Genomic DNA, 27,679 nt, shown 5'->3' with positions numbered 1-27,679 from the left:
GTACTCTTATAATCTCCACCTGGCACAGCCCGAAGAGGACTGGCCACCCCTCAGAGCCTGGTTTCTCTCTAGGTTTCTTCCTAGGTTCCTTCCTTTCTAGGGAGTTTTTCCTAGCCACCGTGCTTCTACATCTGCATTGCTTGCTGTTTGGGGTTTTAGGCTGAGTTTCTGTATAGCACTTTGTGACATCTGCTGACGTAAAAAGTCCTTTATAAATACAATTGATTTGATTTGATGGTGGATGTCGACAAACAAAGGCTTCCTTTACGGGAGGTCAATGATTAAGGTGTCACTACTCTTGTGTGTGTGTGTGTGTGTGTGTAATACTTGCATGCATTTGGCCATTACCGTCTGTATTTGCTTACGTGAAGACGTGTCAAGTGCACTGTAGAGTGGGATAGTGTTTATTGTCTCCATATCGTGCTGTGCTCATACGTACGTACACACTCTGGGATGTTCTGTCACAGACAGCTCATACTATCTTAGCTACTGTTGTATCAATATGTTTTGACCATGACAGTTTACAATCCAAGGTTACGCCAAGCAGTTTAGTTACCTCAACGTGCTCAATTTCCACATTTTTTATTACAATATTTAGTTGAGGGAGAGAGAGAAAGCTAGAGAGGGAGGCAAGGGTAGGGGGATAGCAAGGGAGGAAAAACACAGATATGAATTATTCTGCTCTAATCCTGTCTGACAAGAGTCTCTGAAGGCATTTTTACAAAGAGTTTCCCCTCTACCGACAAGTGTTTAGTGTAACCTGTACAGAAATCAAATATTAAACAGTTCATCTCTGGATGTGTGTGGATTCGTGGGCATGGCCTGTACAGTAGCATGCCACTGGAATCCCCAATAACCTGAGCTACAGATAGAGGATCCCCAAGGCCTGGAGGTCCAGGTACAGACAGGGAAGGAGGTTAACAACAACCAGCCTGGAAGAAATATGTTTTCACACACAATTAGGTTGGAGGGTGATGTGAGAGGTCAGTGCAGGACAATCTCTCTATGAGGTATAAGCATCTCTAGCCCCGTTTATACCTGGTTCTAACTTGCGTCCTTTGTCCTGATCTTGTCCACATTCTGAATGCACCTACATTTTTAGACAGGTGTAGACATTCAAAATACACATTCTGCCCACCTCCGGAGGTAGTCAGACACACATTGTGTCTGGATATCTTACAAGTGTAGACAGATCTGGACAGATAAACCATTTAAATCATAATTATTCTGCCCTCCAAAATCATTCACATCACCCATTGACTGATTACATCAATATGTGTCTTACAATAAATAAATAAATATTATTTTGAAAGAATAGCTGTGAAATAATCTGCATAAAGGAAGGGTCCTGGAAATCTGATCACAATGCAGACAAAGGGCATGGATAAAAGTATTCACCCCCCTTTTTTCCTATTTTGTTGCCTTACAACCTGGAATTAAAATTGATTTTTTTGGGGGGGTTGAATCATTTGATTTACACAACATGCCTACCACTATGAAGATGCAAAATATTTTTTTCAGTGAAACAAACTAGAAATAAGACAAAAAAACGGAAAAGCGTGCATACAGTGGGGAAAAAAAGTATTTAGTCAGCCACCAATTGTGCAAGTTCTCCCACTTAAAAAGATGAGAAAGACAAATTGAGATTTTTTTTCTCCAGAAAATCACATTGTAGGATGTTTAATGGATTTATTTGCAAATTATGGTGGAAAATAAGTATTTGGTCACCTACAAACAAGCAAGATTTCTGGCTCTCACAGATCTGTAACTTCTTCTTTAAGAGGCTCCTCTGTCCTCCACTCGTTACCTGTATTAATGGCACCTGTTTGAACTTGTTATCAGTATAAAAGACACCTGTCTACAACCTCAAACAGTCACACTCCAAACTCCACTATGGCCAAGACCAAAGAGCTGTCAAAGGACACCAGAAACAAAATTGTAGACCTGCACCAGGCTGGGAAGACTGAATCTGCAATAGGTAAGCAGCTTGGTTTGAAGAAATCAACCGTGGAAGCAATTATTAGGAAATGGAAGACATACAATACCACTGATAATCTCCCTCGATCTGGGGCTCCACGCAAGATCTCACCCCGTGGGGTCAAAATGATCACAAGAACAGTGAGCAAAAATCCCAGAACCACACGGGGGGACCTAGTGAATGACCTGCAGAGAGCTGGGACCAAAGTAACAAAGCCTACCATCATTAACACACTACGCCGCCAGGGACTCAAATCCTGCAGTGAAAGACGTGTCCCCCTGCTTAAGCCAGTACATGTCCAGGCCCGTCTGAAGTTTGCTAGAGTGCATTTGGATGATCCAGAAGAGGATTGGGAGAATGTCATATGGTCAGATGAAACCAAAATATAACTTTTTGGTAAAAACTCAACTCGTCATGTTTGGAGGACAAAGAATGCTGAGTTGCATCCAAAGAACGCCATACCTACTGTGAAGCATGGGGGTGGAAACATCATGCTTTGGGGCTGTTCTTCTGCAAAGGGACCAGGACGACTGATCCGTGTAAAGGAAAGAATGAATGGGGCCATGTATCGTCAGATTTTGAGTGAAAACCTCCTTCCATCAGCAAGGGCATTGAAGATGAAACGTAGCTGGGTCTTTCAGCATGTCAATGATCCCAAACACACCGCCCGGGCAACGAAGGAGTGGCTTCGTAAGAAGCATTTCAAGGTCCTGGAGTGGCCTAGCCAGTCTCCAGATCTCAACCCCATAGAAAATCTTTGGAGGGAGTTGAAAGTCTGTGTTGCCCAGCGACAGCCCCAAAACATCACTGCTCTAGAGGAGATCTGCATGGAGGAATGGGCCAAAATACCAGCAACAGAGTGTGAAAACCTTGTGAAGACTTACAGAAAACGTTTGACCTGTGTCATTGCCAACAAAGGGTATATAACAAATTATTGAGAAACTTTTGTTATTGACCAGATACTTATTTTCCACCATAATTTGCAAATAAATTCATTAAAAATCCTACAATGTGATTTTTGTTTTTTTTTCCCCTCATTTGTCTGTCATAGTTGACGTGTATCTATGATGAAAATTACAGGGCTCTCTCATCTTTTTAAGTGGGAGAACTTGCACAATTGGTGGCTGACTAAATACTTTTTTCCCCCACTGTAACTATTCACCCCCCAAAGTCAATACATTGTAGAGCCACCTTTTGCAGCAATTACAGCTGCAAGTCTCTTGGGGTATGTCTCTATAAGCTTGGCACATCTAGCTACTGGGATTTTAGCCCATTCTTCAAGGCAAAACTGCTCCAGTTCCTTCAAGTTGGATGGGTTCTGCTGGTGTACAGCAATCTTTAAGTAATACCACAGATTCTCAATTGGATTGAGGTATGGGCTTTGACTAGGCCATTCCAAGACATTTAAATGTTTCCCCTTAAACCACTTGAGTGTTGCTTTAGCAGTGTGCTTAGGGTCATTGTCCTGCTGGAAGGTGAACCTCCATCCCAGTCTCAAATCTCTGGAAGACTGAAACAGGTTTCCCTCAAGAATTTCCCTGTATTTAGCGCCATCCATCATTCCTTCAATTCTGACCAGTTTACCAGTCCCTGCCGATGAAAACCATCCCCACAGCATGATGCTGCCACCACCATACTTCACTTTGGTGATGGTGTTCTCGGGGTGATAAGAGGTGTTGGGTTTGCGCCAGAGATAGCGTTTTCTTTGATGGCCAAAAAGCTCAATTTTTGTCTCATCTGACCAAATTACCTTCTTCCATATGCTTGGGAGTCTCCCACATGCCTTTTGGCGAAAACCAAACGTGTTTGCTTATTTATTTCTTTAAGCAATTCCTTTTTTCTGGCCACTCTTCCGTAAAGCCCAGCTCTGTAGAGTGTATGGCTTAAAGTAGTCCTATGGACAGATACTCCATTCTCCACTGTGGAGCTTTCCAGCTCCTTCAGGGTTATCTTTGGTCTCTTTATTGCCTCTCTGATTAATGCCCTCCTTGCCTGGTCCGTGAGTGTTGGTGGGCGGCCCTCTCTTGGCAGGTTTGTTGTGGTGCCATATTCTTTAAATTTTTTAATAATGGATTTAATGGTGCTCCGTGGGAGGTTCAAAGTTTCGGATACTTTTTTATAACCCAACCCTGATCTGTACTTCTCCACAACTTTGTCCTTGACCTTCTTGGAGAGCTCCTTGGTCTTCATGGTGCCGCTTGCTTGGTGGTGCCCCTTGCTTAGTGGTGTTGCAGACTCTGGGGCCTTTCAGAACAGGTCTATATATACTGAGATCATGTGACAGATCATGTGACACTTAGATTGCACACAGGTGGACTTTATTTAACTAATTATGTGACTTCTGAAGGTAATTGGTTGCATCACATCTTATTTAGGGGCTTCATAGCAAAGGGGGTGAATACATATGCACGCACCACTATTGTTTTCATTTCACTTCACCAATTTTGACTATTTTGTGTATGTCCATTAAATGAAATCCAAATAAAAATCAATTTCAATTACAGGTTGTAATGCAACAAAATAGGAAAAACGCCAAGGGGGATGAATACTTTTGCAAGGCACTGTATAAACGGGGCTTTTGACTGGGAGAGAGAAGGGTCTATGCTGTGTCTGGAATCATGTGCTTGGATGCATGAAGTGTGGGTTATGTCAGAGAGGAGGGGGGCCTAGAACGGGCTGTCAATCAGCAGTATGCCTTACGCAAGCAGAGACCTCCTTGTATGGAGGTCACCCAGAACTAGATGGATAGTGGTCTGTAGAGGTAAATGCCTAACCACTGGGTCTATCGATCCTTTCCTGTGCCTCAGCAGCTAAAGGCTTTGATAAGGTCTCAGGCCCTGACATACAGTGCATTCGCAAAAGTATTCAGGCCCCTTCACTTTTTCCACATTTTGTTACGTTATAGCCTTATTTTAAAATTGATCCATTAAAAACATTTCCTCATCAATCTACACACAATACTCCATAACAACAAAGCAAAAACAGGTTTTTAGACATTTTTGCACATTTATAAAAAATTAAAACTGAAATAACTTATTTACATAAGTATTCAGACCCTTTGCTATGAGACTCGAAATTGAGATCATCTCAGGATGATCAATAGCTCCTCTGATAAATTATTAGACTGTATTGTGATTTAAATACACTATAAAGGGAACACTTAAACAACACAATGTAACTCCAAGTCAATCACACTTCTGTGAAATCAAACTGTCCACTTAGGAAGCAACACTGATTGACAATAAATGTAACATGCTGTTGTGCAAATGGAATAGACAACAGGTGGAAATTATAGGCAATTAGCAAGACACACCCAATAAAGGACTGGTTTTGCAGGTGGTGACCACCGACCACTGTTCAGTTCCTATGCTTCCTGGCTGATGTTTTGGTCACTTTTGAATGCTGGCGGTGCTTTCACTCTAGTGGTAGCATGAGACTGAGTCTACAATCCACACAAGTGGCTCAGGTAGTGCAGCTCATCCAGGATGGCACATCAATTCGAGCTGTGGCAAGAAGGTTTGCTGTGTCTGTCAGCGTAGTGTCCAGAGCATGGAGGCGCTACCAGGAGACAGGCCAGTACATCAGGAGACGTGGAGGAGGCCATAGGAGGGCAACAACCCAGCAGCAGGACTGCTACCTCCGCCTTTGTGCAAGTAGGAGCAGGAGGAGCACTGCCAGAGCCCTGCAAAATGACCTCCAGCAGGCAACAAATGTGCATGTATCTGCTCAAACGGTCAGAAACAGACTCCATGAGGGTGGTATGAGGGCCCGACGTCCACAGGTGGGGGTTGTGCTTACAGCCCAACACCGTGCAGGACGTTTGGCATTTGCCAGAGAACACCAAGATTGGCAAATTCGCCACTGGCGCCCTGTGCTCTTCACAGATGAAATCAGGTTCACACTGAGCACATGTGAAAGACGTGACAGAGTCTGGAGACGCCGTGGAGAACGTTCTGCTGCCTGCAACATCCTCCAGCATGACCGGTTTGGCAGTGGGTCAGTCATGGTGTGGGGTGGCATTTCTTTGGGGGGCCGCACAGCCCTCCATGTGCTCGCCAGAGGTAGCCTGACTGCCATTAGGTACCGAGATGAGATCCTCAGACCCCTTGTGAGACCATATGCTGGTGCGGTTGGCCCTGGGTTCCTCCTAATGCAAGACAATGCTAGACCTCATGTGGCTGGAGTGTGTCAGCAGTTCCTGCAAGAGGAAGGCATTGATGCTATGGACTGGCCTGCCCGTTCCCCAGACCTGAATCCAATTGAGCACATCTGGGACATCATGTCTCGCTCCATCCACCAACGCCACGTTGCACCACAGACTGTCCAGGAGTTGGCGGATGCTTTAGTCCAGGTCTGGGAGGAGATCCCTCAGGAGACCATCCGCCACCTCATCAGGAGCATGCCCAGGCGTTGTAGGGAGGTCATACAGGCACGTGGAGGCCACACACACTACTGAGCCTCATTTTGACTTGTTTTAAGGACATTACATCAAAGTTGGATCATCCTGTAGTGTGGTTTTCCACTTTAATTTTGAGGGTGACTCCAAATCCAGACCTCCATGGGTTGATACATTTGATTTCCATTGATACATTTTGTGTGATTTTGTTGTCAGCACATTCAACTATGTAAAGAAAAAAGTATTTAATAAGATTATTTCATTCATTCAGATCTAGGATGTGTTATTTTAGTGTTCCCTTTATTTTTTTGAGAAGTGTACTTGGATGGCTCACAACTTCCTCCAGCTAAATCAAGACAAGACTTAGTGTCACGTTCGTCGTGTAAAGGATCAGACCAAGGTGCAGCGTGGTATGCGTACATGTTTAATTAAATAATAAACACTTGACAAAATAACGAAAGCAACGTAACGTGAAGTTCTAAAGGCTACACATCAAACAAGCCTAAACAGAAACAAGATCCCACAACTAAAGGTAGGCAAAATGGCTGCCTAAGTATGATCCCCAATCAGAGACAACGATCTACAGCTGCCTCTGATTGGGAACCACACCTGGCCAACATAGAAAAACAATAACTAGAATGTCAACATTCACACCCTGACCAAACTACCTAGAGAATAACAGGGTTCTCAAGGTCAGGGCGTGACAGTACCCCCCCCCCCCAAAGGTGCGGACTCTGGCCGCAAAAACCTGACTCAATAGGGGAGGGTCCGGGTGGACCTTTAGCCTCGGTGGCGGCTCCGGGCGTGACGTCCTCTCCCTTTCTGCCTCCCCGTTGCACCCCTGGTCCGGTCTGGACCTCGGCGTGATGCTTCTCCTCTCCTTCCTCCCACGATGCACCAAGCCCTGTCTGGACCCTGGTGTGGGAGGCCCCGACCCTGGAGAGGGGCTGACGTCTGGGCCTCGACCTGCAGTCCTCCGTCGATGCACCAAGTCCTGTCTGGACCCTGGTGTGGCGGACTGCTCTGGCTCTGGACTGGAGCAGCTGACCGAAGCTGGACTTGGCACCGGTGGAGCGGACTGCTCTGGCAGTGGAGTGGAGCAGCTGACCGGAGCTGGACTGGGCACCGGTGGAGCGGACTGCTCTGGCATAGGAGTGGAGTAGCTGACCGTTGCTGGACGCTCTGGACTGCAGACCGTCGCTGGAGGCGCTGGACTGCAGACCGTCGCTGGAGGCGCTGGACTGCAGACCGTCGCAGGAGGCTCTGGACTGTAGACCGTCGCAGGAGGCTCTGGACTGCAGACCGTCGCAGGAGGCTCTGGACTGCAGACCGTCGCAGGAGGCTTCGTGCCATGGATCATCACTGGAGGCTTCGTGCCATGGATCATCACTGGAGGCTTCGCGCCATGGCTCATCACTGGAGGCTTCGTGCCATGGCTCATCACTGGAGGCTTCGTGCCATGGCTCATCCCTGGAGGCTTCGTGCCATGGATCATCCCTGGAGGCTTCGTGCCATGGATCATCCCTGGAGGCTTCGTGCCATGGATCATCACTGGAGGCTTCGTGCCATGGATCATCACTGGAGGCTTCGTGCCATGGATCATCACTGGATGCTTCGTGCCATGGATCATCCCTGGAGGCTTCGTGCAATTGATCATCACTGGTTTGGTGCGGGGAGCAGGTACGGTGCGTACCGGGCTGGCGACATGCACCACTGGTTTGGTGCGGGGAGTAGGTACGGGCCGTACTGGACTGGATACACGCACCACTGGTTTGGTGCGAGGAGCAGGTACGGGCCGTACAGGACTGGATACACGCACCACTGGTTTGGTGCGGGGAGCAGGTACGGGGCGTACCGGGCTGGCGACATGCACCACTGGTTTGGTGCGGGGAGCAGGTACGGGGCATACCGGCTGGTGACACGCACCACTGGTTTAGTGCGGGGAGCAGGTACGGGCCGTACAGGACTGGATACACGCACCACTGGCTTGGTGCGGGGAGCAGGTACGGGGCGTACCGGGCTGGCGACACGCACCACTGGTTTGGTGCAAGGAGCAGGTATGGGCCGTACTGGGCTGGGGAGGCGCAGGATATACTGGACCGAGGAGGCGTACTGGAGACCAGGAGCGTTGAGCCGGCACAACCTGTCCTGGCTGGATGCCCACTTTCGCACGGCAAGTGCGGGGCGCTGGCACAGGGCGCACTGGGCTGTAAATGCGCACTGGCGACACAGTGCATAGGGCTGGCGCAGGATATACTGGACCGAGGAGGCGTACTGGAGACCAGGAGCGTTGAGCCGGCACAACCCGTCCTGGCTGGATGCCCACTTTCGCACGGCACATGCGGGGCGCTGGCACAGGACGCACTGGGCTGTGAAGGCGCACTGGCGACACAGTGCGTATCTCTGCATACCCTGGTTCCTCAATGAACACACGCTCCTTACAGCGAGTGCGGGTAGTTGGCTCTGGTCTGCCCCCTGGCTCCGCCAACCACCCTGTGTGCCCCCAAAATTTTTTTTCTTGGGGCTGTCTCTCGGGCTTCCTTCGTCGTCGGCACCGTTGATCCTCTCCTCCCTGGGCTTCTACCTGCCCAGGGTCCTTTACCCGCAAATATCTCCTCCCAAGTCCAAAGTGTCTTCCCCACCTGTGTCCAGGGTGTTTGCTCCTCCTGGGCACGCTGCTTGGTACGTTCGTCGTGTAAAGGATCAGACCAAGGTACAGCGTGGTATGTTTAATTAAATAATAAACACTTGACAAAATAACGAAAGCAACGCAACGTGAAGTTCTAAAGGCTACACATCAAACAAGCCTAAACAGAAACAAGATCAGATCCTACAACTAAAGGTAGGTAAAAGGGCTGCCTAAGTATGATCCCCAATCAGAGACAACGATCTACAGCTGCCTCTGATTGGGGACCACACCCGGCCAACATAGAAATACAATAACTAGAATGTCAACGTTCACACCCTGACCAAACTACCTAGAGAATAACAGAGTTCTCAAGGTCAGGGCGTGACACTGAGGTACTTACTGTTTGAGCCAAAGCACAGAGAGAGAATCTGGCCACACATGCCTCCTATTTGATCTCAAAACCAGCTCATAATAATCACAACCGATAATGCTGTAAAACAGTCCAGTTCAAAGTCAATGGCACAAATCCATATATGGCAATGGTCTATTTGCATATAGGCCTACTGCAGCTCTGATTGGTTATGGCGCACCGGTCTGTGTAGAGTACGGGCCTGAGTCATGCCTGCCAATGCAATAGAATCCTACTAAGATGCGCTCTGCCTACAACAAAGTCTCTTGCATAGTTAGTTTTGCATACTAAGTTTTGCATAGTTCGTTATGTTTCGGCATGTTGCATTGAAAGTGGCTAATATTGCGTTTATTCGATCACAATTCCCACAGTAAAGGGAAATGTTGATAGTGTTAACTGACGGAGTGAAGTTCAATCTCGTGCTTCTCTGAGTGGACTGATACATGTATTTCTTCTGCACTGCAGCCCTGGGGGAGCTGCGCGTCCGCGCATGTTCGCAGCTAAGAGGGAACATTGGTTCTAAATCAGTCCCTGATCAGAGGTGAACAATGCAAAAATGCAGTGGAACTGGCTTCGAGGTCTAGAGTTGAGTTTGAAGGTCCTGTAGCATATCCTTTTCTCAATTCACACTAGCAATTTACCCTTGCATTACCATCTACCTCTGATGTCTAGGATCCTTCTCTGTAAGGGTGCTTATACAGATTCCATTGTCTGCATCAGCTTCCCCTAGGTAGACCACTCCCACCACATCAATTACCTGCAGATTCCACCCATTGAGCACATCAGGTGTATATTGGTGTCCTTTCCTGTTTGACCCTCATTAACTTCCCGTACACTTCCTGGTTGCCCCTAATTGCTCCTAACTGGCCAGTGCTGAAGGCACTGAGATCGGCCCTGATCTCTGCATAAGTGGTTGAACACAGCTCAAAAAGTCATTCATTCTGCATCTGCTTTCACTTCAAAACTATACCTTTTGCCATGGCACCCTCCTCTTCTCACTGCCTTTGCCTTCGCAGAGAGCAGTGACACATAATTATAGAAAGTAATGAAGGCACACAATGTGATTGATGGTGCTATTTTGGATGGGAAAACGTTCTGGACCATTAATTGTACAGAGTCAAGGAAGCAGCTGAGGACTATCAACACAGGAAATGAGTGAAATGTATCTCCTGGTGAGTGTGTCTGGGGAGAGGGCCTCAGTGGAAAGCTCAGTGTGAGGACTAGGAGAGCTCAAGATGGTGTGGGTTGGTACATGGTAAGTGCAGGTTTGGTACATGGGGAGTGCAGGCTTGGTACATGGGAAGTGCAGTCAGATTACCTTTTTAGCATATAATTTAATTTACTTGATTTGATATTTTATGTGTACGATCATCATAATCACTGCTTCGACAAGTTAAGTTTTATTGTCACATGCACAAGTACAGTGAAATGCTTAACTTGCGAGCCCTTCCCAACAATGCAGTATTAAATATCTAAAATAGTATAACTAGAGAAATAAAACAAACACGAGAAATAAGAAACAAAGAAAAAGAAAACAGGAGAGTGTAAGCTATATAAAGGTTCAATGCCAGTACCGCATTTAGTGTGCAGGGATACTGGAGTAGTTGAGGTAGATATGTACAGTACATGTAGGCTGGAATTAGTAAAAAGTGACTGGTAACAGGATTAATAATAAAAAAATAAATAGTAGTAGTAGTAGTAAACAATATAGCAGTGCTGAAAAGTGACTCGTAGCAGGAATATATACTGTAAATACTATGGTAATATACTAATGGTCATATCAACATGTAAACAGGAGTAATAGTGACCAGTAGCAGGATAAATAGATAGATACTAATGGTAATGGCAATCAATAATCAGCAGTGTAATGGTACTAATAAATCAAAATTAAACATACAGTGGGGAGAACAAGTATTTGATACACTGCCGATTTTGCAGGTTTTCCTACTTACAAAGCATGTAGAGGTCTGTAATTTTTATCATAGGTACACTTCAACTGTTTGAGACGGAATCTAAAACAAATATCCAGAAAATCACATTGTATGATTTTTAAGTAATTAATTTGCATTTTATTGCATGACATAAGTATTTGATACATTAGAAAAGCAGAACTTAATATTTGGTACAGAAACCTTTGTTTGCAATTACAAAGATCATACGTTTCCTGTAGGTCTTGACCAGGTTTGCACACACTGCAGCAGGGATTTTGGCCCACTCCTCCATACAGACCTTCTCCAGATCCTTCAGGTTTCGGGGCTGTCGCTGGGCAATACGGACTTTCAGCTCCCTTCAAAGATTTTCTATTGGGTTCAGGTCTGGAGACTGGCTAGGCCACTCCAGGACCTTGAAATGCTTCTTACGGAGCCACTCCTTAGTTGCCCTGGCTGTGTGTTTCGGGTCGTTGTCATGCTGGAAGACCCAGCCACGACCCATCTTCAATGCTCTTACTGAGGGAAGGAGGTTGTTGGCCAAGATCTCGCGATACACGGCCCCATCCATCCTCCCCTCAATACGGTGCAGTCGTCCTGTCCCCTTTGCAGAAAAGCATCCCCAAAGAATGATGTTTCCACCTCCATGCTTCACGGTTGGGATGGTGTTCTTGGGGTTGTACTCATCCTTCTTCTTCCTCCAAACACGGCGAGTGGAGTTTAGACCAAAAAGCTCTATTTTTGTCTCATCAGACCACATGACCTTCTCCCATTCCTCTGGATCATCCAGATGGTCATTGGCAAACTTCAGACGGGCCTGGACATGCGCTGGCTTGAGCAGGGGGACTTGCTGCAGGATTTTAATCCATGACGGCGTAGTGTGTTACTAATGGTTTTCTTTGAGACTGTGGTCCCAGCTCTCTTTAGGTCATTGACCAGGTCCTGCCGTGTAGTTCTGGGCTGATCCCTCACCTTCCTCATGATCATTGATGCCCCACGAGGTGAGATCTTGCATGGAGCCCCAGACCGAGGGTGATTGACCGTCATCTTGAACTTTTTCCATTTTCTAATAATTGCGCCAACAGTTGTTGCCTTCTCACCAAGCTGCTTGCCTATTGTCCTGTAGCCCATCCCAGCCTTGTGCAAGTCTACAATTTTATCCCTGATGTCCTTACACAGCTCTCTGGTCTTGGCCATTGTGGAGAGGTTGGAGTCTGTTTGATTGAGTGTGTGGACAGGTGTCTTTTATACAGGTAACGAGTTCAAACAGGTGCAGTTAATACAGGTAATGAGTGGAGAACAGGAGGGCTTCTTAAAGAAAAACTAACAGGTCTGTGAGAGCCAGAATTCTTACTGGTTGGTAGGTGATCAAATACTTATGTCATGCAATAAAATGCAAATTAATTACTTAAAAATCATACAATGTGATTTTCTGGATTTTTGTTTTAGATTCCGTCTCTCACAGTTGAAGTGTACCTATGATAAAAATGACAGACCTCTACATGCTTTGTAAGTAGGAAAACCTGCAAAATCGGCAGTGTATCAAATACTTGTTCTACCCACTGTAAATGACACACTACAGAGATAGAAACAGACCATCATGGATCAGTTGAGTGAGTGAGTGAGTGAGTGAGTATGTCCCTAGGAGAGAGTTTTACAGTACATTCATGTTTCCTGTCCAGAATTAAGAATAGTTCAAATACTGCTATGCTATAATGCTATACCATGACCTTAATTTAACGATAATAATTTATGAGAAGCATTGAGTCTACAGAAAGTTCTTATTGGAATTGTAGAAAGGTTCTCTAGCAACACAGTGCTTCATGATTAAATGCAGCAGATTCTTTGGTCTTTGGAACTAAGGATTCTTCTTTGTCTTTGATATTCTCTGGGAGCTCAGACACTTTGCTAAATAGATGACTCTATTTCATGATTAATATACAATACACAAGAAGCCAAATCACTAAAGAGGATCTAGCTACCGAGTGCTTTTTCATTAGAGACTATGTTCAAAAGACTCCAGGGCCCAGTTTTTCAAAGTTATCTATTTCGGTTATCAGATAGGATTAAATGCATAAAATAGAACGAGTAGAACGAGAGTCCCCATTCAAGTCAATGATTCGCCCGTTCATTCCATTTCTATGCATTTAATTCCTTTCGGAAAGGCGAAATCCATATAACTTTTGAAAGACTGACATCCAGAAGAATTTCAGACATAACTTTGTTCATGTGACCGACCGGCTTGATCCGGTCTTATGTAGCAAAATTTGAAATTGTGTTTTTTTACATTGGATAAAAGTAGAGACTCAGAGCTAGAATATGGTATATCATACACTACAGTTGAGGAACAATGGGAAAGTAATTCTGCTTTGAAAGTTGATAAACTTATAACTTCACTTTTGAGTAGTTATGCATGCTCAAGTTCTGTTTTTTTGTCTTATTTCTATTTTGCATCTTCAAAGTGGTAGGCATGTTGTGTAAATGAAATGATACAACCCCCCCCAAAAAATCAATTTTAATTCCAGGTTGTAAGGCAACAAAATACTTTCGCAAGCCACTGTAGACTATCTTACCCGTATACATGGATGGATGATTCTCCCTCTCTGTCATGGATGCCATGGTTGCCCTTAGTTTGAAGATGTAATCTGGAGACAGGTGTTTTATACAACAGCCTTCTGTTTGTTCTGTCTGACTCCCTCTGCGTATTTGCAATCAAACGCCAGCATTTTCTCCATCTCCTTAGCTATCATACTCTAATTCCACCGTGCATTCCACTGATTTCAAAACTCGGTCCTCCAGAAAGTGGAGAGCAACACTCTCTCGGCATGTCCAGCCCATCCATTATCTCAGCCAGTCATGGTTGTTATTAAGGCACATGAAAGTTCACATGTTCCAGAAGGCATTTCTGCCAAAAAACACATTTAGATTTTTAAAAAAAGTTTACGTTCAAATGCCTCTCCTGTGAAGTAGTGACGCATGACATATGCCTAGTTTCCTGAAACAAGTCACATATTGCTTTTTCTTGTTCTGAATTCAGACAAATGTAGAAAGAGATTCTTACCATAACAAATAAGCATTGTTGGTGGCTTTACCGCCGTTGAGGTGGTAGTTTTAATATCCCTTAGTGTCAAGGATTTCCTGACCCCTATAGAAGTAACTCAGAGTCGTTGGTGACACCGGTCATTGCTGATGTGAAGTGACACACACATTTTCCCCATCATGCTCCTCTCCTGTTATTCAATCCCAGGAAGTCCTGAGTCACAGGAGGAGGTGTGAGCCAATGATACTCGCTCTTGTAAACCTGTCGATAAATCTCCCCATCAAAGGTGACAATAGCTAACGTAGGCGACGACCCAGCTGGATATACAAGCCGATCACAAATGTCTCTCTGAACGGAGGTATTTTCACTGCTGCAAGATGAAAGATGATGTTGAAGTCTGTCTATGTTTCCAATATAGCAGTTCTATGACTGAGTGATGACTCAGCATCAAAGGCCAAGTGGAGGGGGTCTATGCTTGCTGACAGGATACGTACAACAAATCAAAGATGTCCCATTTATTAGAAACTATACAAGTATGGATCCTTTTATACTGACGTTGTCCGGAAGACGGTGGAAAAACATTACTGCTTTCGTTGTAGACATGATGAGAGAGTCTTTGAATGAGAGTACTATTGCGCCCTTGAAAGCAGTAGCAAAGGAGGCATTTTCTGGCTGATAACCTGGGTAAGTGCTTCTCAAGACCCAATAAGAGACAAATACCAAAGAGAAATAAGAGAGAGAGAGAGAGGAAAAGGAAGACTGCACATCTGCTCCAGTCATTAAATAAAGACAGTGGTGAAGAAGTGTTTTTCCTGCTACAGTATTTATGTTATTATTGAGTCGAGACCACAATAAGCCATTTGGTGACCTATGTGTGTATTTTGTATTTTTATGTATTTATTAAGGATCCCCATTAGCTGCTGCCAAGTTTCTGTTTTTTAAATCTGATTCTACTGTTTGCATCAGTTACCTGATGTAGAATAGAGTTCCATTTAGCCATGGCTCTATGTAGTACTGTGCGCCTCCCAAAGTCTGTTCTGGAATTGGGGATTGTGAAGAGACCTCTGGTGGCATGTCTTGTGGGGTATGCATGGGTGCCAGAGCTGTGTGCTAGTATTTTAAAAACAGACACTTCGGTGCATTCAGCATGTCAACACTTCTTACAAAAACAAGTAGTGATGTACCAGTAGAAACAGCTCATACAAGTAATCACAGAACACTGTCTACCCACCAGAAGAAAATGGAAGGGCGCCAATCTATTTCTATGTTATGCAATGCTTATCCTTGGTAAGAGGAACACTGTTGTGAATTCCCTGAGTCTGGGACTATAAAACAGGGAAGTGTGAGGGCACCTTGTCTCTATTCTGGGTCCTTCCCGTTGACACCCTGAAGAGCAGCACTACAAACAGCTCACCTCAATTTTGCCAACTGGCGCTAGCCATTGAAGAGCACGTCACTGTCAATCATAATCATTGCACTGGCAGTTTTTACACAATGTTTTTTCTGTTGTATAATTAAGACAAGCCTTTTTGCTGCCTGTATGCTAATGTAGCACATGGGGATATGTGAAACTTACTCCTCAGCCTGAGGTGTCGACACTTGCACCGCCAAATTGTTAACTCAGTGGCGCCGACTGGTAAGGGGCTTCGGGAGGGCGGTCACGTGTGCTAGCAAGGCAGAGGTCCTGGGTTCTGGCCTGCCCTGAATCAGGAGGAAGTGGCGTGCCTTGACGTGGTTCTGCAGTTGCACTCAACGCTGGGGTTGCAGTGGAGTAAGTTTGGTGGGTGAATTTAGCAGATGGGGATGTGTGAAACTAGTTAGGTTTGCATTGACCCAGGTTTATTTGACAAAAGCAATGTTGCAACAACAAAAAAACATTGCGACATGTGTAATTGAAACGGCATCTATAGAAGAAATGTTCTAAAAGTTCGACACCATTTTATCTGTTCAACAGGGTTGGATTTTTATTATGTCAAACTTTCTTTATTGCGACAAATGATGGAAACGTTGTTTTTCTTATTATTTTGAAGGTACACGGTGCACTTGATATCATCATGTAACTATAAAGCTCCACTCCACATTTAATTCTAAATGCTTACTGCTTGCTAAATAAAAATGTTCAACAATAAAAATAATCTGGTGGTCCTCTGGTGGTCCTCTGTAGCTCAGCTGGTAGAGCACGGCGCTTGTAACGCCAAGGTAGTGGGTTCGATCCCCGGGACCACCCATACACAAAAAAATGTATGCACGCACGACTGTAAGTCGCTTTGGATAAAAGTGTCTGCTAAATGGCATATTATTATTATTATTTTTCTTTCTTTCTTTCTTCTTTCTTTCAAGGATTGTCCTCACTTTCAAGAATTCCTGAATTGCTTCGCCTTGCCTTTCTGGTTGGCTGGATGCAAGTTTCACCATCCAATTATTGGACCGTGGTAATACATGTGACACATGAGAATTATTAGACTATGGCAAATATTAGTAAATTCTTGCATTCTATCCATGCTGGCTTTTGTGGGCTACCTGAGACATGAAACAGGATAGGGAGGGCATACAGGCTGTCGACAATTTCTTAATGCACAGTTTGCCTAAATGGATAATGGAAACGCTTCAACAACTTAAACCTTGAATCAAATAAGTTGTTTAGCGAAAACATATATTTTTTAGGTGTGATGTCATTACGTCCAGCTGTTTTTAAAATCGACAAAAGACAGTTAAATGGAAACGCATCGTAGAAGGCAAATGTCACATCTATTTTCTATGCAAACTTTCTAGACAAAAAAATAATGTGGTAGTGAGCTAGCATATATGACAAAGCTATAGTTAAAATCTTCAGCTGTAGATTTTATTGCTGCGTGAAAACCCATGAAAACCCAAATGATTTAATGACCTCGTTTTGAGTTTCTCTAAACTCTACTGTGTAATAGGAAGGCAACAGGGAAGCTTTTTAAGCATCGCTTTAACTTCAACTCACTGAAACAGCTGCTCTTTTGAATTACAGGAAATCTGAGGGGGAAATTAACATTAATTCATTCATTAGGGACTAATTGCCAGGATCATCACATTTCATTATTTATACATGTACAATGTAGTTTTTTTGCATACCTCTAATTCCATTTCACAATATCACAAAACACCCTAAGCAGATGACACTCTCCAGAACTGGTTTTAATATGGGACTGTTACCCTTTTTACTCGACACCCTTTCTCTCACACTGATGAAGGCTCACCAAGCCACAACAGGTTGTTTGCAGTATTTGAAATGATTTGATCTATCCATGACTCCTGGAGTTATTTCGTGCATTAGAGAAACTCACTTAGCTCGGACTGATGTCACCAATGTACTGTATATAGACCTTAGAGAGTGCATCTCTCGACAGGATGTCTGGGTTACCCCATGCCAACATGTAGGCTTGACTTCATGAGGTTCACTACAGCTCAACAAGGCCCCTGGCAGCCACGTGACACCTGGGTCATCTGACCATGCTCTCACCAAAGGAGGCCTAATTAAAATAGGGTTAAATCCCCAAACAAAGTCTCCATAATGAACCTTTCCAATCACAACGACATAAACAGCACTCATTACAGCTCTTCGCACATAATCTCAATGAAGACTGGGGTAAAAATTAAAGAGGCCAGCTGTAAAGAAAATAAATCCATTGACCTGGCAATTTACCCACCTCCGGACTTCATGTTCTTATACGAGGAGCAAGCACAAGGGTGTACTGTTAGCAAAATAAAAGCATTCAAGCTAAGGATTTGGCAGCGCTGATGGTAAGGATGGTCTATGCTCTCTCTCTACAGCAAAACACACTTCTCGAAGCAAGTGGAATGGACATACAGTGCTTTGCAAAAGTATTCATCCCCTTATTTTGTTGCATTACAACCTGTAATTTAAATTGATTTTTATTTGGATTTCATTTAATGGACATACACAAAATAGTCCAAATTGGTGAAGTGAAATGAAAGAAATTACTTCTTTCAAGAAATTCGAAAAAATTAATAACGGAAAAGTGGTGCGTGCATATGTATTCACCCCCTTTGCTATGAAGGCCCTAAATAAAATATGCTGCAACCAATTAGAATTCACATAATTAGTTAAATAAAGTCCACCTGTTTGTAATCTAAGTGTCACATTATCTGTCACATTATCTCAGTATATATACAGTGAGGGAAAAAAGTATTTGATCCCCTGCTGATTTTGTACGTTTGCCCACTGACAAAGACATGATCAGTCTATAAATTTAATGGTAGGTTTATTTGAACAGCGAGAGACAGAATAACAACAAAAAAATCCAGAAAAACGCATGTCAAAAATGTTATAAATTGATTTGCATTTTAATGAGGGAAATACGTATTTGACCCCTCTGCAAAACATGACTTAGTACTTGGTGGCAAAACCCTTGTTGGCAATCACAGAGGTCAGACGTTTCTTGTAGTTGGCCACCAGGTTTGCACACATCTCAGGAGGGATTTTGTCCCACTCCTCTTTGCAGATCTTCTCCAAGTCATTAAGGTTTCGAGGCTGACGTTTGGCAACTCGAACCTTCAGCTCCCGCCACAGATTTTCTATGGGATTAAGGTCTGGAGACTGGCTAGACCACTCCAGGACCTTAATATGCTTCTTCTTGAGCCACTCCTTTGTTGCCTTGGCCGTGTGTTTTGGGTCATTTTCATGCTGGAATACCCATCCACGACCCATTTTCAATGCCTTGGCTGAGGGAAGGAGGTTCTCACCCAAAATTTGACGGTACATGGCCCCGTCCATCGTCCCTTTGATGCGGTGAAGTTGTCCTGTCCCCTTAGCAGAAAAACACCCCCAAAGCATAATGTTTCCACCTCCATGTTTGACGGTGGGGATGTTCTTGGGGACATAGGCAGCATTCCTCCTCCTCCAAACACGGCGAGTTGAGTTGATGCCAAAGAGCTCGATTTTGGTCTCATCTGACCACAACACTTTCACCCAGTTCTCCTCTGAATCATTCAGATGTTCATTGGCAAACTTCAGACGGGCCTGTATATGTGCTTTCTTGAGCAGGGGGACCTTGCGGGCACTGAAGGATTTCAGTTCTTCACGGCGTAGTGTGTTACCAATTGTTTTCTTGGTGACTATGGTCCCAGCTGCCTTGAGATCATTGACAAGATCCTCCCATGTAGTTCTGGGCCGATTCCTCACCGTTCTCATGATCATTGCAACTCCACGAGGTGAGATTTTGCATGGAACCCAGGCTGAGGGAGATTGACAGGTCTTTTGTGTTTCTTCCATTTGCGAATAATCGCACCAACTGTTGTCACCTTCTCACCAAACTGCTTGGCGATGGTCTTGTAGCCCATTCCAGCCTTGTGTAGGTCTACAATCTAGTCCCTGACATCCTTGGAGAGCTCTTTGGTCTTGGCCATGGTGGAGAGTTTGGAATCTGATTGATTGATTCTGAGAACAGGTGTCTTTTATACAGGTAACAAGCAGAGATTAGGAGCACTCCCTTTAAGAGTGTGCTCCTAATCTCAGCTCGTTACCTGTATAAAAGACACCTGGGAGCCAGAAATCTTTCTGATTGAGAAGGGGTCAAATAATTATTTCCCTCATTAAAATGCAAATCAATTTATAACATTTTTGACATGCGTTTTTCTGGATTTTTTTGTTGTTATTCTGTCTCTCACTGTTCAAATAAACCTACCATTAAAATTATAGACTGATCATTTCTTTGTCAGTGGACAAACGTACAAAATCAGCAGGGGATCAAATACTTTTTCCCCCTCATTGTATATATATATGTGTGTGTGTGTGTGTGTGTGTGTGTGTGTGTGTGTGTGTATCTTTTTAAAATATATTTTCCTTTATTATTTTCCACTAACCCTACTACCCTTCCCCTAATTGGAGTAAACTAATGAACAATAAGACTTAGGCTTCTACTTCCAGCTTATACATACTATATACATTTTACGGACACAATCTATTTTGTAATAGTTCTATTTTGTTTGTTTTTAGTGCTGTCCTTCCTCTACCCTCAACCTCTCTCATCTATTTCTGATGTCCATCCAGTTTGATTTCTATTTGCCATTTATTTTTAACTGTGCTGTTTCACAAACGTTCTGAACCTATATACATTATATGGACACAGTATATTTTACATGAGTTATCTTGTTATTAGTCCCACCCTTCAGCTCCATTCAACCCCTCCCATCTATCTTTTAACACCATCCATATTAGATATCTATTTGCCATATATTTTTCAACTGTGCTGTGATGTTTCACAAAAGTTCAGAACCTTTCTATTCTCATAGTTTCTAAAGATTGTACATAAAAAATAAAAAATTTTGCTAAAAGTATTATATTATTCACAGACCACACTGTTCCATAAGGTGTAGTTTTTCTGTTTTTTAAATCTGATTTTACTGCTTGCGTTACTTACATTTACATTTTAGCAGATGCTCTTATCCAGAGCGACTTAAAGTTAGTGAGTGCATACATTATTTTTTTTTATTTTTTCATACTGGCCCCCCGTGGGAATCAAACCCACAACCCTGGCGTTGCAAACACCATGCTCTACCAACTGAGCTACATTCCTGCCGGCCATTCCCTCCCCTACCCTGGACGACACTGGGCCAATTGTGCGCTGCCCCGTGGGTATCCCGGTAGCGGCCGGCTACGACAGAGCCTGGATTCGAACCAGGATCTCTAGTGGCACAGCTAGCACTGCGATGCAGAGCCTTAGACCACTGCGCCACTTGATGTGGAATAGAGTTTCATGTAGTCACGGCGGTAGTGATGCAGTCAATCTCTCTACTTTGAGCCAGGAGAGATTGACATGCATGTTATTGATGTTAGCTCTCCGTGTACATTTAAGAGCCAGTCGTGCTGCTCTCTTCTGTGCCAACTGTAATTTGCCTATGTACCCCTTTGTGGAACTTGATCTTAAAAAAGGGAAATGGTTTGATGCTGAATGTAATCTCATAAAGCAAAAATGTAGATCTTTATCAAATAGAAAACATCACCAACCACAGGATAGAGACGTTCAGCAACAATATTTTGACACATTGAAAGACTACAAACAAAACCTAAGATGGATGAAACGGAAGCATTTTGAGAACACTCTGAAAGAGATTGAAGACTCCATCGATGGAAACCAGTTCGGGGAGAAATGGAATGGTCTAAATGGAAAACAGAGGAATGACCTATCCTTTCAAAATGGCAACATTTGGAAAGATCATTTTGAAAGTCTCTATGGAATAATACCATCAGAAGACCTTAATTTAAACCCCAAACATATGCATGAAAAAACTCAGCTCCCTAGAACACACAATTTAAAAAACAACCAGAACCCAATTGACTACCAAATTCATACGCTGAACTTTCAAAGAAAATACAAAGCCTTAAAACTGGAAAGGCATGTGGCTCGGACAGCATTAAGAATGAAATGCTTAAACAAAGTACTCCTGAGCTGCAGGATGTCTTATTAAAATGATTCAACCTGGTTTTGGAGAGTGGCTGCATCGGTGATGTTTGGAACCAGGGGCTCATAACCCCCATATATAAAAATATTACAAATTAGACCCTAATAACTGTATGAGAATATGTGTCACCAGTAACATGGTGAAACTGTTCTGCTGTATTCTCAATGACCAAATACAGACCTTCCTCACACAACATAATGCTCTCAGCAAAAGACAAATAGTCTTTCTACCCAAACACAGAACAGACCACATATTACACACACTAATAAACCAACATGTTCATCAGAAAATAATAAGAAAAGTATTTGCATGTTTTGTTGATTTTAAGAATGCTTTTGATTCCATATGGTATGATGGATTATATTACAAAACCCTCCAAAGTGGCGTGGTGGTAAAGTATACAACATCATAAAATCTATTTACTCGAACACCACATGTAGTATTAATTGGGGGGATTTTTCACACCTAGCCGAGCTATTAGACTGTCCTTTTGTAAATTAATGGAGGTGTGAATGTTTCAGTCCAAGAGTCTCTCTCCTCTCGCACTAGAGCCCTGCATCAGGCAAAAAAAAAAAAATGCTGGCGGGTGGTCTCTCTCAACTTCGGGACCACTTGCAAGCTGATGTTTTTTACCCAATGCAGGACTCTAGTGTGAGTGGAGAGAGACTTTTGGACCGAAATATTCACACCTCCATTAAAATGTACAAAAGGATAGTCTAACTCGACTAGGTATGAAAAATCCCCCAATTTGTGCCACAGTTTAGACTACCGATAGATCAGCGTTCTAACTCCCCCTTGTGATAGTGTGGCGCAACGACAGAATGATGCAATTTACCACCATCTGCCACCATCTACCACAAACTGTTGCGGCATAAGCTCGAAACTTTTAATTGAGGAACCACTATATGTCAGCTGTTAAAAACACTAAACAACCCTATTATACAAACACACAGGAAAATCAATCAGACGGTTTACATTTTTGTAACATCCTTTTTGACAAATTGGGAAAATGAAACAAAAACAAAGAATAAACTAAATTACTATTTGGCCCTCAAAAGAGAATACAAATTGGCAGAATATCTCTACTCTGTCAGAGATACAAAACAGAGACAGATCCTGCCAAATACCGGCTTAGCACCCACCAATTGGCTATAGAAAAAGGGAGACACCAAAAGACATGGCTACCGAAAGAGGAGAGTCTGTGGTCACTGCATAACAGGGGAGATAGACAGAGAAGCACTTTTTCCTCTACTGTGAGACATACTACCAAATAAGATATTTTTTTCAAGAAAATATCTCAATCAATTCCCAACTTCTGTGCATTTACTAATGACATAAAGCTGGGAATTATTCTGGGTGAGGGAGAAACTACAAATATTACTGGCAGATACAGTGAGCTCCAAAAGTACTGGACAGTAACAAATGTTTTGTTGTTTTGTCTCTGTACTCCAGTACTTTGAATTTGAAATGATGCAATGACTATGAGGTTAAACTGCAGACTGTCAGCTTTAATTTGAGGGTATTTTCATCCATATCGGGTGAACAGTTTAGAAATTACAGCACTTTTTTTACATACTCCCCCCATTTTAGGGATCCAAAAGTATTGGGACAAATTCACTTATATGTGTATTAAAGTAGTCAAAAGTGTAGTATTTGTTTCTATATTCTTATCACGCAATGATTACATCGAGCTTGTGACTCTACAAACTTATGGGATGCATTTGTAGTTTGTGTTTCAGATTATTTTGTGTCCAATGTAAATGAATGGTAAATAATGTATTGTGTCATGTTGGAGTCACTTTTATTGTAAATAAGAATAGAATATGTTTCTAAACACTTCTACATTAAATGTGGATGCTACCATGATTACTGATAGTCCTGAATGAATCGTGAATATTGATGAGTGAGAATGTTAGACACACAAATATCATACCCCCATTACAATAACAGGGTAGGTTAGCATTTTTTTGGGTGTATGATATTTGTGCGTCTAACTTTCTCACTTATCATTATTCACGACTATGTTGTGTTGGGTTTACATTACCATTTTCCAGAGGCAGTCTGTATGATGGCTTTTATGGGTTCTTCATTCTGCTGTTTTGGGGGATTGGTATAGATTATCATGTTCACTGCTTCTAGGTCATTTTATATATTGATGCTTTCCTTGGGCAGTGAGCTACCCTGAAGGGGCAGAGCCTATATCGCCAAGACTTGCATTATTCATTCTTTAATAAATGGTTAAACATATTTCTAGGTGGTGTTTCCTTTCTGAAATAAAGCGAAGCCAGTTCAGAAAGGGAACCCGTGTTCCCGCCTCAGCTGATGCATCAACTGTCACGCCCTGGCTCTGGGGACTCTTAAATGTTGAGCCAGGGTGTGGAGTTTCTATGTCATATTTTCTATGTTGTGTTTTCTAGATCGTGTAGATCTGTTGGCCAGGGTGGTTCCCAATCAGAGGCAGCTGTAGCTCGTTGTCTCTGATTGGGGACAGGCCTCCACCTGTTACATTGTTTTCCTGCTGGGGGATTGATATAGTTTACCACGCTCACTGCTTGTAGGTAATTTTATAAATTGACGCTTTGCTTGGGCAGTGAGCTGTCCTGAAGGAACAGAGCCTATATCACCAAGACTTGTATTATTATGCATTACATTATTGCATTATTCATTCTTTAATAAAATATTTAAAACATATTTCTATGTGGTGTTTCCTTTCTGAATAAAGAGGCCTGTGATCTGGGAAAATGTAACAAACTCCTTTTATTAATGGAAACCAGCAGTCTCGGTTTTCACTTACCTTTGAAACTGCAGTTCTCTCGTTTTGCATTCCGGGCTCATTGAAACCAAATGCTGCTGAAATTAAACCAACCCCCATTCTTTCTCTCTGGATGCTCGCTCTCTCGCTCTCTTTCCCTTTTGCGTTCTCTTTCTCTATCTCTTCAAGTGGATGGCTTTCTATCCTTGAGGGAGTGCTTTACATAAACAGCTTGAGCTGGTAGAGAGCTGCAGCGCATTGAGCGCTCAGCTCTTTCAATATTTGGGTTATAATGGCTTTCACAAACATCAGAAAAATCACAGCTGGATATAAATCTACCTCCATTCAATTTCTCGCTCATACTTATCCCATGATGTGACAATGCTATCTCACCCACTCATTCACGAGTTTATGACTCCAACCTAAGCATATGTTAACTTCCGACTTCAACTGTATATACCATAGTATACTATGTGCCTCCACTCATTCAATCATCATAATTTCACACCATACACACCACCCTGTGAATAATCAATAAAAAACACACAAACACTGTACTCTAACAGCGTACACACAATATGTGGAGGCACATAGTATACTATGGTATATACAGTTGAAGTCGGAAGTTAACATATGCTTAGGTTGGAGTCATAAACTCGTTTTTCAACCACTCCACAAATGTCTTGTTAACAAACTATAATTTTGGCTAGTCGGTTAGGACATCTACTTTGTGCATGACAAGTAATTTTTCCAACAATTGTTTACAGACAGATTATTTCACTTATAATTCACTGTATCACAATTCCAGTGGGTCAGAAGTTTAGATACACTAAGTTGACTGTGCCTTTAAACAGCTTGGAAAATTCCAGAAAAGGATGTCATGGCTTTAGAAGCTTCTGATAGGCTAATTTACATCATTTCAGTCAATTGGAGATGTACCTGTGGATGTTTTTCAAGGCCTACCTTCAAACTCAGTGCCTCTTTGGTTGACATCATGGGAAAATCTAAAGAAATCAGCCAAGACCTCAGGAAAAAAATGTGTAGACCTCCACAAGTCTGGTTCATCCTTGGGTGCAATTTCCAAACGCCTGAAGGTACCACATTCATCTGTACAAACAATAGTATGCAAGTATATACACCATGGGACCACGCAGCCATCATACTGCTCAGGAAGGAGACGCGTTCTGTCTCCTAGAGATGAACGTACTTTGGTGCAAATCAATCCCATATCAACAGCAAAGGACCTTGTGGAGATGCTGGAGGAAACGGGTAGAAAATGATCTATATCCACAGCAAAACTAGTGCTATATCGACATAACCTGAAAGGCCGCTCAGCAAGGAAGAAGCCACTGCTCCAATACCGCCATAAAAAAGCCAGACTACGGTTTGCAACTGCACATGGGGACAAAGATCGTACTTTTTGGAGAAATGTCCTCTGGTCTGATGAAACGAAAATAGAACTGTTTGGCCATAATGACAATCGTTATGTCTGGAGGAAAAAGGTGGTTGCTTGCAAGTCGAAGAACACCATCTCAACCGTGAAGCACGGGGGTGGCAGCATCATGCTGTGGGGGTGCTTTGCTGCAGGAGGGACTGGTGCACTTCACAAAATAGATGGCATCATGACGAAGGAAAATTATGTGGATATATTGAAGCAACATCTCAAGACATCAGTCAGGAAGTTAAAACTTGGTTGCAAATGGGTCTTCCAAATGGACAATGACCCCAAGCATACTTGCAAAGTTGTGGCAAAATGGCTTAAGGACAACAAAGTCAAGGTATTGGGGTGGCCATCACAAAGCCCTGACCTCAATCCTAAAGAAAATGTGTGGGCAGAACTGAAAAAGCGTGTGCGAGCAAGGAGGTCCACAAACCTGACTCAGTTACACAAGCTCTGTCAGGAGGAATGGGCCAAAATTCACCCAATTTATTGTGGGAAACTTGTGTAAGGCTACCCGAAATGTTTGACCCAAGTTAAACAATTTAAAAGGCAATGCTACAAAATACTAATTGAGTGTATGTAAACTTCTGACCCACTGGGAATGTGATGAAAGAAATAAAAAGCTGAAATAAATCATTCTCTCTACTATTATTCAGACATTTCACATTCTTAAAATAAAGTGGTGATCCTAACTGACAGGACATTTTTACTAGGATTAAATGTCAGGAATTGTGAAAAACTGAGTTTAAATGTCTTTGGCTAAGGTGTATGTAAACTTCCGACTTCAACTGTAAATACTATAGTATTCAATGTAGTGTTTGTGCATGTTGACCTGAGATGGGATGAGACAGCAGTTGCAGCCATCAACAGTAAATGTTTTATATCGCCTCACACTGAATTACTGCATCCAGAATGCAGTCTACACATTAATTCAAGTAAAGTGAAGGAAGGTATGTCTTCGAATTCTATCACTAGGTAATGTTGTTTGATTTGGAGCTATGTTAGACAAAGATCACTATTCAACTGTAATATACCTCTGTGTTTCATGTCTGCTACAGGGACAATGCGCTGTGTGATGTCCGGAGACTGGATAAGAAAGCAGTTGCAGCTATCAAAATAGCAAATGTGCTCTACCGCCTCACACTGAAGTACCGTGCCCAGAGCGCAGTCTACACATTCATTCAAGTATAGTGAAGTCACGGAATCCTATCACTAGGAAATGTTGATGTTGGATTTGGAGCCATGACAGACGGGGCTGAATCATATCAACACATCATTTCTGCCATAAATCTCCTACTGACATCACAGCATGATTTGTGCAAAAGTCTAGTCAAAGCACATAGATCTCAAGTTAGGACGTAATAATAATGGCCGGAACAAGCAAATGGAATGGCATCAAACACCTGCAAACCATGTGTTTGACGTATATGATCCCATTTCAGTTACTCCGCTCCAGTCATTATCACAAGCCCGTTCTCCCCAATTAAGGTGCCACAAACCTCCTGTGGATTCCACCTACAATAACTTCAATAAACTAACTCTACTTTTGTGTCATATGTTTTACAGGACTGGTGTGCTGCCCAAGACAAGATGGACAGAGGCTGAGGCAGTGGTTGTAATTGCAATAAACACTTTTTAAAATTAATTGTAGCAT

Source organism: Coregonus lavaretus, assembly GCF_964263955.1.
Source record: "Coregonus lavaretus genome assembly, chromosome: 3".
Taxonomy (NCBI): domain Eukaryota; kingdom Metazoa; phylum Chordata; class Actinopteri; order Salmoniformes; family Salmonidae; genus Coregonus; species Coregonus lavaretus.
This window is presented reverse-complemented; position numbering follows the sequence as displayed.